The following is a 13,539-nucleotide window of genomic DNA, read 5'->3' on the forward strand; positions in this document are numbered from 1 at the left end:
CTCTCGTCCCTCGCAGTCTCATCACTTATCATCAATCTAAAATAGCATAAATAATTTAAGTCCTAGTTTGCAAATACAGTATTAAAACGTGACTTTAACACGGAAAACTAACTTCTCATCCTTTTTTCTTTTTTTCAGATTGATGTCATTCGAAAAGACGTCCGGTTCTTAATACTTTGCTTTATGTAGAGAAAAGGTCAAAATGCAGAGTGTACGGGTCGTTTATTCGCCGCTTCAAGTCAAACAAAGATACAACTTTACGATTGAAAGGACTCGCTCTTTGCCGGCAGCTCTACAGGTCAATAGCTCCGGGAAAGACGGTCTCGGGTTATGGGGCTTCTTTCTATTTAAGGGAAAGTTTCCTGTCCAGTGGGTCGCCTATTCCAGGGCAGTGGTTCTTTCATGTTAGCTCCTGTCTCGGGTCACCTGGAGAGTAACTTCCTTCCTTGCCTGTTGTGCGGGCAAGTTCCTTTGTCTTCCAGCTGCCCTTTTTTGGGTGTGTTCCGTTTTGCCCTTTTGTTTCACGCCCACAGGTGTGAACTGAGCAGACAGACAGATGCTTCATTAAGTCGCTGATTAATCTCTACTCTGTTCCAAGCTAGCCTTGAGACAGTGTATATCAGTATGAAGTGAAATGTTGGTTGTGAATGTGTATTCAAACGTTTAAGCTCTTAGATGAGGCTAGTCATTTATACTCTATATTTTTATTATCTTTTTAGCATTAATTTAACTTATGGCGTATACGTATAGTGTATAATAATTTCCAATCTAACAAAAGAAACCAAATCATTCATGAACTAAAGGTTGCCAAAAAAAAAGAAAGTTTAGATCAGTCCATTTCTCGTCAGGTGTGACACATGGTAATGTTGTTGTAAATATTAATACTTCAGTTACTCATCACAGTAGATGATATTAAGATCTGTATGAGAACACTGTGAAAAAAGGAGTGATCCTTTAATATGTGTATTATTTCTCCACAGATGACCAGGACATGTGCCAGGAAGAGCTGCAAAATATTCCTTGTCCTGGGACCACAATGCTGTAACTCATCTGGTGCTGGATCATCTCAAGAGTCTCTCAGGAAACAAGGAACAATTTCAAACACACACAAAGGCAGGTAAAGCAGCAGAACTAATAAACTAGCAGAATTTATAAACCAAATTGACCATTTAAATGTTTAAACATCAGGTGATTATTGTGGTTCTCTCTGTTGTGTTAAGCTGAATCTCAGTGTGTGAAAGAACCGCATTTCCCAGAGTGCACCAGCAGCAGCAAACCAGCTGCTTCAGTCATTGGCACTAATGAGCAGCACCTGTGAACTGTGAAATCATGGAGGTTCTCAGTCAGTCAGTTAGGCAGAGAGAGAAGACGCTCCAAGTTCGCAACAATGTGTTCAGTCCAAAGATGCCAATGGTTGGTGAAATGATTGATTTACTTTGATGTAGTGCTTGTTAATTCATTTAAAATATTTGATTAAGTTGTTTAAATGAATTTAAAATATTTGAATGTTTAATTATTTGAATTTAAAATGTTTCAATGTTCAAGTTAATTTCAAATGAATTTAGAATGTTTAATTTAAATGGATAATTTAAATGATTTGTTTATCTGTCTTTAAAGGTTTACAACCTAATTACTAACAATCCGAAAGAAAATGAAGTGATTGAGTGGAACATTTGAGTTGTCCTTGTGTCCTTTGGAACCTGAACAAGAGTTGGACTTGACAATCTTCAAAGTGTGGTCACTTCCAGAAGCTCATTTGCCTTTATCTAAATATACTGAACAATGAATAACTTTCACTTCATGCACCTTTCACTTTTACAACTTGAATTTTGTTCACAGACCTTTTATACAAAAGAATGTTTGTTGAGTTGTGTCAGACATATATTATGTAAGTTCTGTAGTACTTTTGACAAGACAACTAGCAAACATCACACATAGTACAGACATAGAAAAAACATGACAAAATTGTTGCTGTAAATATTTTCTTCTACACAATGAAACATGAAATGTTTTGGAATTGATTTGTCCCAATAGTTTGAAACACGACCCTTCAGAAGTGCTTCACCAGTGTGACATTATCCAGGTTAGGGTTAGTTATAACCAGTGTGACGTGATCCCGGTAAGTAGGAAAAGCCAGAGAATCATCCAGGAATTCGATGAACCTTGCGTCAATCTGGAGGAAAGAAGTAAATCTTTTTGTAGTATTTTCGTACTTGCTATAGGGGTCAAATAGGCTCAACATTCAAAAGTTCTTATTTGCTTTGATTATTTAGATTTCAAATAGGGAGTCCTGTGTGTATAAAAAGTGAAGCACAATGTGGAATTATCAATAAGATATAATGTTAATGTGCACAACGGGGACTGATTTAATAAACGTAACATGCTCACCTTCCAAGCATTGAATTCATTCTTCAGAAACTTTTGTTAAAAGTCCATCTGTGATTTATCAGGTGTTCATGCTATTTCTACTGAATCTAGACGCACTTCAGGCAGATGTACTTCATCAGAAGTGTAAACTACCTTAAAAAAAATATTGTTTTAACGTGATGTATTAAATGTGATAATATAAGAAATAACGTGATACCAAACATTTGTATTACACTGCTGGCAGCTCTGAAATTCAGTAATGATTAAACAACTTTATATTGAATTTCTTTTGAAAAAGGGGGCGGCTTCCTGTGTAATCAAGATGGCTTTCTGTGTAATCAAGTTCTCTCACACGTACTATCAAGATCTCTCACACATACTATCAAGACCTCTCACTCTTACTACCAAGTTCACTCACACTCACTACCAAGTTTTTAAGTTATTTTAGTTCAACAGTTTTTAACAAATTATGTAAATAAAAAAAAAATCAAATATTTTGTTGAATGAAGAACATTATTTGGTTTAGGATAAAATATCCATGAATTAAGCATATGTTACAATATATTACGATTTATTTAATATGAAACACTGTCATCAGGAAACATTGGGCTTTTACCCTTGTTTTGCTTTTTGTATACATTTCGAGAATGTTTCTTTTATTAAGCCTTTATATCTTTTTGTCATTCTTGCTAGTTTAGAATTTAAATGTTTTTATTCAGACATCAAACTTTTTTGTAACACAAAAATCTTGAATTCTTATCTTATATAATATAATTGTGATTGTGTAAGGAAATGACAACTTTACTGTAATCAATCATCTAGATTTAACACACATTTCAAATAGTCACTTGATTAACTGATAATCTTTCATATTTAATTCATATTAAATAATCCTATTCTTGCATTGGATTCACTGACTGCAACACAAGGCCGAGGTCACAAAGCCTCACACACACAGAAAGACAATCCCAGACTCCCAGCAAATCTGTGGACACCTGTTTGAAAACTCCCACTGAAGGACACAACAGTCCAGTAAGTCGCTGGGAACCGATTCTCTGGAGAAGACAAAAACCTTCAGTAAGTTTCCACTACGATCACGTGCCACCGGCCATTTTAGAATCAAGTGTTTACAGTTACTGACCAATCCTACATTCACATTTGACTAAAGGCGTTAACCTGAATATTCTACTATAAAGATCCACCATTTTGTCTGATCTTTGCGTTCTGGCATGCGAAGACGTCTGCGATAGATCTCTCTGCTTGCTAGCGCCCGTGTTCACGTAAGTTTGTCTCTGACTTTTGCATAATTCACTAAACAAGCATTTTTCTTAAACTCAATGTGTCTGTCCTTCATTCCAGCACCACGTACGAGGCTGGGGAGGGTCGGTTCATCGGAACACAAAAACCCCTAACAACTGCCATCAACATTAGAGATGCTCTAAAATCAAGATGTTTAAATTGTTTGTGCAGTTTTATTTTCTATTTTGCACTATTAACCTTTATTTAAACAGGTTACATTTCTCTTTGAGACCCAGGGTCTCATTTTCAAGAGACCTGTTAATACATATATTCATAAAACACACCCACTTTATTTACAAATGCCAGTTGAACACAGACATCTCTCTGACACACAATCAGCTGAAATACATTCAGCACAACTCCTTGTTATCAAAGACAAACATGAAAGGATCCCTGGCCAGAAGGTTGTCTTTAACGTCCTCATTCAGCAGACCCGTCACAGCATCTTCCTGTTCTCATTAGGCAGTGGCACCAAGGAATCCTCACTTGTGGAAAACACCTGGTTATCATCAATCCATTGTATAGTTTCTGAGTGATCCTACAGTAAACACATTCTAATTATTATCACCCCAAAATTAATATATTAACGGTAAAAGCATAGACCTGAACACCTGAGACACTTCACTCACTTTTGTTGCACAGCGACCCCGCAACAACCCACTTTGTGTCGAGGTCTGTCATCAGAGGTCTCGGAGAGTGCCGATGAGGTCCAAGCCAACCCATCCCAAGCTTTGTTAACCTAGTGGAATATAATTCATTATTATAATTATAGATAATATATCTAAACACCTTTGTTGCATTTGTTCATAAAAAAATATGTACACCACCTTGATTGGATGCAACATTGGTGTCTGGGTCTTAATGGGGTCGTTGAGCTGGCATCAATGACAACTCCTCACCTGGTGAAAAAAAAAAGACAAGAAGCTTTTTAGCCATTACATTTTTTTTTATACAGTTACCGTGTTTAAGTTCTTACCCACTCTTCCACATCAACTATTACTTACCTACTTACTTACTTTTTGAGAGTTGTCCAGTAGTAGCCAGCAACAACATTGTCTCTAGTGGATGTCAATCCTCAATGATTTCCAGTCCCAGGTTGATCATGACACTCATGAAGGACGGAACACTTTTCATCAAGTATTTCTGATGGCTCTCAGTGTAGAACAACCGACCATGGTTAGAAAGAAATACACAAGATCAATAAACAAAAAAATAACAATCGACAAAACTTAAAATAAAAACTAACGAAAATACTGTCACACTATTAGTATACACTAGGAGTTACTATTCATTTAAACAATTCAACGTTTTTGCATGTTAATATTACAGTAGACTCTTAATAGAAACGTATTATTTGAAAAATATTTACAAATATAAATAAAGACGTTATACTATAAGTAATGCTACAGAATGTCATAGGTAACTAGATATACAATTCAAGTTAAAGGAAATTTCGCTGATTTCAATAAAGTTAGCAGATTCAGTTCTTACCTTTTAATAAAAAATTGCGAGCAGACCGACGCATTAGCCCACAGTTAGTCGAATTGGAGGAACTTCACACATGTCTGTGCTCCGTGAATGATCTGTATCAGCGCTCCAGGTCTTTGGAAAGGAGGCAAAACGCATTGTTTACAAGATTACCACCAATTGTGAGAACTGGCCACCCTGGACGGCCTTGATTTGACATCACATCTGAACAAATGGCATATCTATTGTCTCTTGGAATGAGTTGGCAAAGAATCGCAACTTTTTTTGGAATCAACAGGAGAACTTTGTACAGACAGAGTTCAACTTCAAAGGAGACAACCAAATTATGACCCTATGACAGATGTTGAGTTAACCGATATTGTAAGTCGGATCCTTCAAACTACCCCAAATGCCGGAGAAAGATATTATTGGAGGCGTCCAACGTAGGCGAGTGAGACGCTGTCTGCAACAGTTGGATCCAGTTGGTCGGACTTTGCGTCGAAGACGGGCAATCCAAAGGAGAATATACAATGTTCTAACTCCCAATCAACTGTGGTGAGTTTTTTTTTTTCTACTGACATACATTAAGAATACACAAAGCCAGGCAAAAAAAGTGGCTGTCAAATCAAGTTTCTCTTTACAGGCATATTGATGGAAACCATAAGTTGGTTAGATGGAGAATGGTCTTCCATGGATGCGTAGATGGCTTCAGCCGAACAATTATTTGCCTTCACTGCCTCGACAACAGAGCCTCCAGTGTGTTGGAACTTTTTTCGATTGTCCAGAACTATGGTCTTTGAGAGTTCGATGTGATCATGGAATGGAGAACACATGGGTCGCCCAATATATGCTTGAGAGAAGAGGACTAAACAGAGGTAGTGTGATAACTGGACGAAGTGTCCACAATCAACGAATTGAAAGGCTGTGGGCTGAACTCAGAGTTGTCTCCTACCACTTCAGCAATCTCTTCACCAACATGGAAAATGAAGGACTACTTGATTCGACTGACGAATGTCATCGGTTTTGTTTGCACTACATTTACTTGCCACGAGTTCAAAGAGCAGCAACCGAATTAAGAGAACAGTGGAATCATCATGGACTTTAAACACAGGGGTACTCCAATTTAATGAGGCAGATGTTATTCAAGACATTTTCGCAGCGAATAACTCTGAAATCGAAGACAATCTGCAAGAACAGGAGCCAGAGAACATTGTTGTACCAGAAAATGATTATATTGTCAATATAAAATTATTCAGACTGTTGACCCATTGAGTGATGATGGAAATGAAGGGGTTCAATTGTTTTTATACATTATTAATATGCTGTCACAATAAACGGTACCTATTTGAAAAATGTTGGACCTGTAATGCAAAAACACACACTAACTCAAACACAACAGCATTTAACTATTATTCCCTACCAAAGCAGTGCGTATTTGCAAGTGCAAAATCCATGTTTTCCTTAAAATCGGCATACTTTGAAAGCAGTGGCAATTTTAGGCAGTTGATGCAGGTGTTGGAGATTGGAAGATGCCTTCTGGAGTCTTCACCATGGTCGTGCAGAAATTCTATTGAAGGATCCGGGTAAAAGCCAATCGGTGGGATGGCATTTGCCCCTGTGGCAAAAGCCAGGATTTCTCCCAACTTTTCTGGCCCATCTTCGGTTAAATAAAACAAATTAAGTACATTTCAAACAAGAATATTAAGCTCACAGTTGTGTTTCCAATTAAACAATAATATAAACTACCTTCCACATCCTGCAGGTAATCCCTCCAAAAAGGCACAACATGTTCCTCTGCTGCTTCCAATTTCAGAGAGTTTGATCCTGAAGAGCTAGTCAATATGGCTAGCAGTAAGTGGGGATGGCACGTTGCACAACAATGGAAAGAAACTGTCTGAGTGCATTTCCATGGCATCAAGCAGCCCAAGTGTTTTCAGTCCTTACTTAAATCTTAACACAAAAATAGAGATCAGCAAAAGAACTTGTCCCATACAAAAAAGTCATGACAATGTTGTATATGAAGACATTTTTTATATATGTAACCGATTCGAAACACTTGCCCGGGGAGTAACGGTGGACTGGTGTTAATCGGTACCCAACAACACCACTTTAGGCCTTGCACCTAAAGATGTAAACCCACGACCCTACGTGTAGAAACCTCCAGCAAATGAATACAGGCACAAACAAGTACCAGAAAATTTATTGATTAGCCAGACAATGCAGCGAATCACTTACAACTGACGTAGTCTATAAATAATCATAATTTAAATCGACAAAACAGTTAGTAATTATAACAGTAATTATATATAGGGAAAACAAACACATTAGTACTCAACAAAACCACACATTGACTTGACAGAAATGACAGTTATAAACACTACTTCAGTTGAAAACAAAATCGCTGCTGTGAAAAACTAAAACAAAGTGCTGAACCTAAACAAAAGAACCAAAGGAAATAAACAATATTAACACAATATACAAGTCTCACCAAAGTTGAACCAAACCAAAACTACCTAAATAACTTTATGGCGAACAGAATCACTAAACCAAACTAAACGCAGAGGCAAGGCAGGGCATAGTTTCTGCACATTCCTAAAACAAAATAAAGAACCAAATTGTGAAGAAAAGAGAAAACAATAACTAATTTAGGTCGCTGTGCCTGACTTTATGAGTCAATGGAATAACATACCAAATAGCAGGGAACAGGACCGCGCACGTCCCAGAACACCGTCCACCCGACTTAGGCACCAGACCAGCTGACCGTCACGACACAGGAGAGGGGAAGACTGAGTGACACATCCCTTTATAGTCTCCACTCCATAAGCAGGTGAGGCCAATTAGTTAATGAGAGGGCGTGCTTTAACCAAGAGAATGTAAACAATCATCTCAATAACAAACTAAAAATAACCATCCGGTTACAATCACAAACATGATTCATTTTAAATCATTTAAACCCAGGTAGACTTATTTTATTTTTTACACAGTTTACAGAAGAGTTAAGTAAAACGCTCAACAGAGAATAAGTCGTTAATGATGGCATTACAATGACATAATCGAGCCTCGCTTCTTCACTAAAATAATTTGGAACTTTCTCGTAGATTGAAATGTTTTCATCTCAAGTCTTCAACCGTTTTTAAGGTGACATTGTCAGTGTCTGATTGCAGTGTAGTTTTCTCAATGGTTGTTTATGTAGTTTTAATTAAATATGATATAAATGGACCAAAACTATTGTTAAACTGAATCTCAGAACAGGTCTCAGAAATGACACTTCCAGATCTAAAAATCCCAGACAAAAAAAAAATTGTTCCCTCATTTTTATATCTTTTATCAATTATTAAATTACACAATTCTCCCTATGCATTCATGATAATCAATATACAATAGAATTAAATTTAAATTAAAAAAAAAAATCAATGAATATCGTAATGTAGTGATAAAAACATAATTGTACCATTAACCCTAATCGGATCATTCCTGTTAAAAGGTAAAGCTTGTATTACAGAAATTGCCATATAGTGTCCTATAAAAAAATGTTTTAGCGCAGTTTCAGTAAAACTTCCATCGCTTGTTTCACACTTTAACACACACATGGGACTATGATTCTTGCAAGTTAGTTCACAACATCAACCCATTCCACAAATGTGCTGCCCTAGTTTGGTAGTCATACCTTTGAAATGGTCCAGACACCCGGTGGATCACTTGAAACATCAATATATCTTCCACAAGAACATCTTTGTCTTCAACAGATCTCAGTGGCCTGAGACATCCTGATGTGACCAAGTAGTCTTGTAGAGAAGCTGTTGCTATCTGAACCTCTTCCAAAGACTTGCATTCTGAAAGCTAGAGAAACAAAACTTTGAAGGAGACACTAAGTACAGTACTAGATATACAGTCTCTCTGCTTATTCGGCTTAGCGCTGCTCGTAAGTCACATGACGACATGAAGGCTTGAAAATGAAATGAACTTAAAGGAAATTGCAACCCTTGCAACATAGTAATCACATTTTTTTTATAAAATTATTTGTAATAATATATGCGATTAATCGTTCAGTCCTATTTTAGATTCATATGAAGAAAATAAATAGATGAAATCCAATTGTGGCTAATTTGAGTAATTTAAATGGTTATTTTTCATTTTTTCCTTGATACAATTCCCATACATCTTTTGCTTTAAGCCCAAGTATAAATTGAAAAGGGTAAAAGCAATGAGTAAGGAAGGTGCCTAATGTTTTGAATAGAAGTGTGTTTTCAAGTGCGTCTCTGTTACCTTTTTAACCTTCACACAAAGATCTGCGTCTGCAATATCCTCCAACACGGGCCTTACCAATTTTCTGCCAACCAAGCGGAAGTACAGCAAAGGGGCAAGAAATCCAGGAGGTGGGCCACCATGTACGAGATCAACAGCAATGGCTTGACCAGAAAAATAATAGCGATCGTCTCTCAATGCTATGACAAAATATACGAGACATAGGAAAATATCAGAAGTGGATTAAATTAAAAAAAGATAACCTGGGATTAAACCACCCAGGCAAAGGGAGAATATGGAGACAATACAAGATTACTAGAAATTGGTTCAACAAATTATCACTGACAATGAATGCTGACCATAAATATTGTAGATTATGTAAAAATATACCTGCGAAGTTAAGATGTCCATCACTTCCTTCAAACATTGGAGATGATGCCAATGCTTCCATTAACAACCTTAAAAACTCTCTTCGGGGGCCTCCAAGATCTATTGCCTCCTCCCAAGTTCCAGTATCATCAGAAAATTTGATGGACATCTGGTGTGTTGGTCTGTATGACACACGCCTGAAGCCACGCAAAGCACCGTCTATGACACATTGTCTATTAATGTTGAACCTGCATTTTTCATTTGTGTCAATTTGGGATGCCAAATTGACCAACAGCTCGTTAGCTGGAATAACAGATTTGTCTGGTGTCCTGTTGAATAAAAGGTTAAAAAATTGTATTGTAAATCAAAAATGGTTAGGTACTAGGTTGACAACAGCACTTACGCTTGATCTTCCAGGCTGGCTTTTATTGCTTGGGCCAAGTCATCATCAGATGACTCTTCAGATGGTGCACCCATGATGGTTAGGTATCTGCTGTAGCCATCACTGCCATACTGGCTACTAGCATTTGTTGTTTGGACGACCGGAATTTCGTCGATTGGCTGTGACACAGTAGGCTGGTTGGATTCGTTGGTTTCAGACGCTGGCATTTCTTCAGGAATGGTTACTGGTAGGATGGATGGCTCAGCATCACGTACCTGTTACATTTCCATCTGGTTCCGGTGAGATCTTGTCATATATGATTGTCTTGCAGGTTTTCTTTCGGCATTGACATTTTCCAATTCTGCATCTGAATCCGTGTCACTTTAAGCATTGAGGAACAAATAAATTGTTAGCAGAAAGAAATAAAAAAGTAATATTTCACCATTCAATCAAATAAAGTCTGAGAACTTGGTTGTACGTCTTGTCCTGTCCATGTAATCAATTAATCTAAATATTGAAAAAAAAAGAAAATCTTACCTGCAAGGGTAGGACTCATGATGGTCTGATATAGATGGCTTTGTAATGAAAAATCTTTTGTATTAGAGTTGCATTTAAATCTTGGCCTTCCCGAAGCGTTGGTTTAACCAAACGGTTTCCACATGGCATCAAGAGTTCCAAGCTGCAAAAAAAAAAGAAATTATACAGTTTTATATACTATAAATTTAATATACTAAATTTAAGTTTAGTTTAAGATTTGTAATTATAGTTAAAACCCATCAATAGCATTGACCCAAAAACATAAAAAATGATATTCTGATTTAGTTGTATTTCGGTGTCGTTTGATTTCTACCATAATGCCTTCATCACATGCGCAACAGAGTTTAATGTGGCTGGATTAAGGTGGCCATACAACTTGATTGAGGCCAGATTTTTTTAAATGCCTTGTCCAGTTTTTAGTGCAGCCTCAAATCACTCACTAATTTGTTTTTTAGCTTGCTTTTCTTTAGTTTTTTGAGCAACTTTAAGAGAAACAATTGGGCGCTTTGGGCTGTGATGTGGAAGTTAGCACACACAGAGTCTTTTCAATGATGTTATGTTCATGGAAAAATTAGAGGAACGTGTAAACTTCACCTTTCTCTGCACTTGTGGATGCAGATAAAAGGACAGAATCTTACAGATAAAAGTTAAAATATTTGGAGAGTACAATATGATTTGATTTAGTTCTTTATATATGCACATTACTTAATTAAATTAATATGCAGTCAATACTTAAGACTTGATTGTAGTTAAACAATCTGATTCCATGCATGACCTTATGACGTTAATATTCACTAGGTGTAAAACTATTCAGATTTTTAGACAATACAGATCCGAGGGAATGGATAATCTACATTGTGGTGTATTTATTGAATAAATACAATAATGTGACGAAAACCTTCTATGGACGACTTTCTGAATATACATTATATATTATTGTATCAAGATTTAAAGTTTCTGTGATCAAAATGAACAAAGTATAGACGAATCACTGCATCATGATACCGTAGTTATGCTGTTGTCAAGGTGCGGAAGGAAACCCAGGCGCAGAAAGTGTCTGATTGTCAAACTGACAGATTTATTGACAGCAGGCAGAGGGAGGGATCTTCACAGGTAGTCGAGGCAATATACAGTACATCCGACAGGTACGATATCCAGAAAACAGGTCAAGGGCACAGGTAGGCAGAAAAACGAGAAGACGTACCAGGGGTCAAAACCGGGAAGGCGAAACAAACTCGAATAGGGAGTCTAAAACGTGAAACACGAACGAGGAACAACAAGTGTGACGTACTGACAAAGACAGAGAGACAAAGGCAGAAAGAAGTGATGAGCATTCAAGTCTTTTTTTCCAACTCAATCCCAACTTCAAAATTTGTTTGCTGTACAATGCTGTGAAAAAAGTTAATAAAAAACAAATTGAATACAGTTTTACGGTTACTCGGATGTTGAAGCCACGTCTAATCGCTGTTTGCAATAAAGTAATGCTCAACGACTTTAGAATAAGGGAGAGTAATTTGCATGAAAAGAAAATAAATAACTCACCTCCTCGATCTTGGACGCCACTGACCAAAACACTGTCGGGATGTATTTCGAGGTCCCGCTAATCCTGGGGGTATGGTGTAATGAATTAATTATATTGCTTAAAAGTCCTATTGCTTCGTTGATTCGCTCTCTATCCGCCATTATCTCTGTCCTAATGAAGACCACCTTCTTTGGGCACGACGATAGAATCCCGCCTAGAAACTAGAGCAGGGTTGCCAGATCTGACAACGTGCCTTAGGGTTGCCAGCTTGGATGAACTGTAATATATCTTACCTTCGTATGTCAAATGTTACCTAGGATCAACATTTTTAGCCAAACATGTTAAGAAATAACGTCACATTGACGACGTTGTGAACTGAAATAAAGTCAAAGGGAATGGAATGTTAAATTGCTAAATTAAAATAAATGATTGTAATGTTTATTAATTAAATATATTTGGAATAATTAAAGTGGTCATAATTATCCTCAACCCAAGTCTTCCCTTGAACAGTGCTTCAGTGTGATCAAATAATTGTGAAAACTTGGTAGTAAGTGTGAGAGAACTTGATAGTAAGTGTGAGAGAACTTGATAGTAAGTGTGAGAGAACTTGGTAGTGAGTGTGAGAGAAGTTGATAGTAAGTGTGAGAGAAGTTGATAGTAAGTGTGAGAGGTCTTGGTAGTAAGTGTGAGAGGTCTTGGTAGTAAGTGTGAGAGAACTTGGTAGTAAGTGTGAGAGGTCTTGATAGTACGTGTGAGAGAACTTGGTAGTAAGTGTGAAAGGTCTTGATAGTATGTGTGAGAGAACTTGGAAGTAAGTGTGAGAGATCTTGGTAGTAAGTGTGAGAGAACTTGGTTGTAAGTGTGAGAGGTCTTGATAGTACGTGTGAGAGGTCTTGGTAGTAAGTGTGAGAGAACTTGGTTGTAAGTGTGAAAGGTCTTGATAGTACGTGTGAGAGAACTTGGTAGTAAGTGTGAGAGATCTTGGTAGTAAGTGTGAGAGGTCTTGATAGTACGTGTGAGAGAACTTGGTAGTAAGTGTGAAAGGTCTTGATAGTATGTGTGAGAGAACTTGGAAGTAAGTGTGAGAGATCTTGGTAGTAAGTGTGAGAGAACTTGGTTGTAAGTGTGAGAGGTCTTGATAGTACGTGTGAGAGGTCTTGGTAGTAAGTGTGAGAGAACTTGGTTGTAAGTGTGAAAGGTCTTGATAGTACGTGTGAGAGAACTTGGTAGTAAGTGTGAGAGATCTTGGTAGTAAGTGTGAGAGAACTTGGTTGTAAGTGTGAGAGATCTTGGTAGTGAGTGTGAGGGAACTTGATTACACAGGAAGCCGCCCCCTTTTTCAAGCGATGTT

This window comes from Callionymus lyra, chromosome 18 (assembly GCF_982586985.1).
Source record: "Callionymus lyra chromosome 18, fCalLyr1.hap1.1, whole genome shotgun sequence".
Taxonomy (NCBI): Eukaryota; Metazoa; Chordata; class Actinopteri; order Syngnathiformes; family Callionymidae; genus Callionymus; species Callionymus lyra.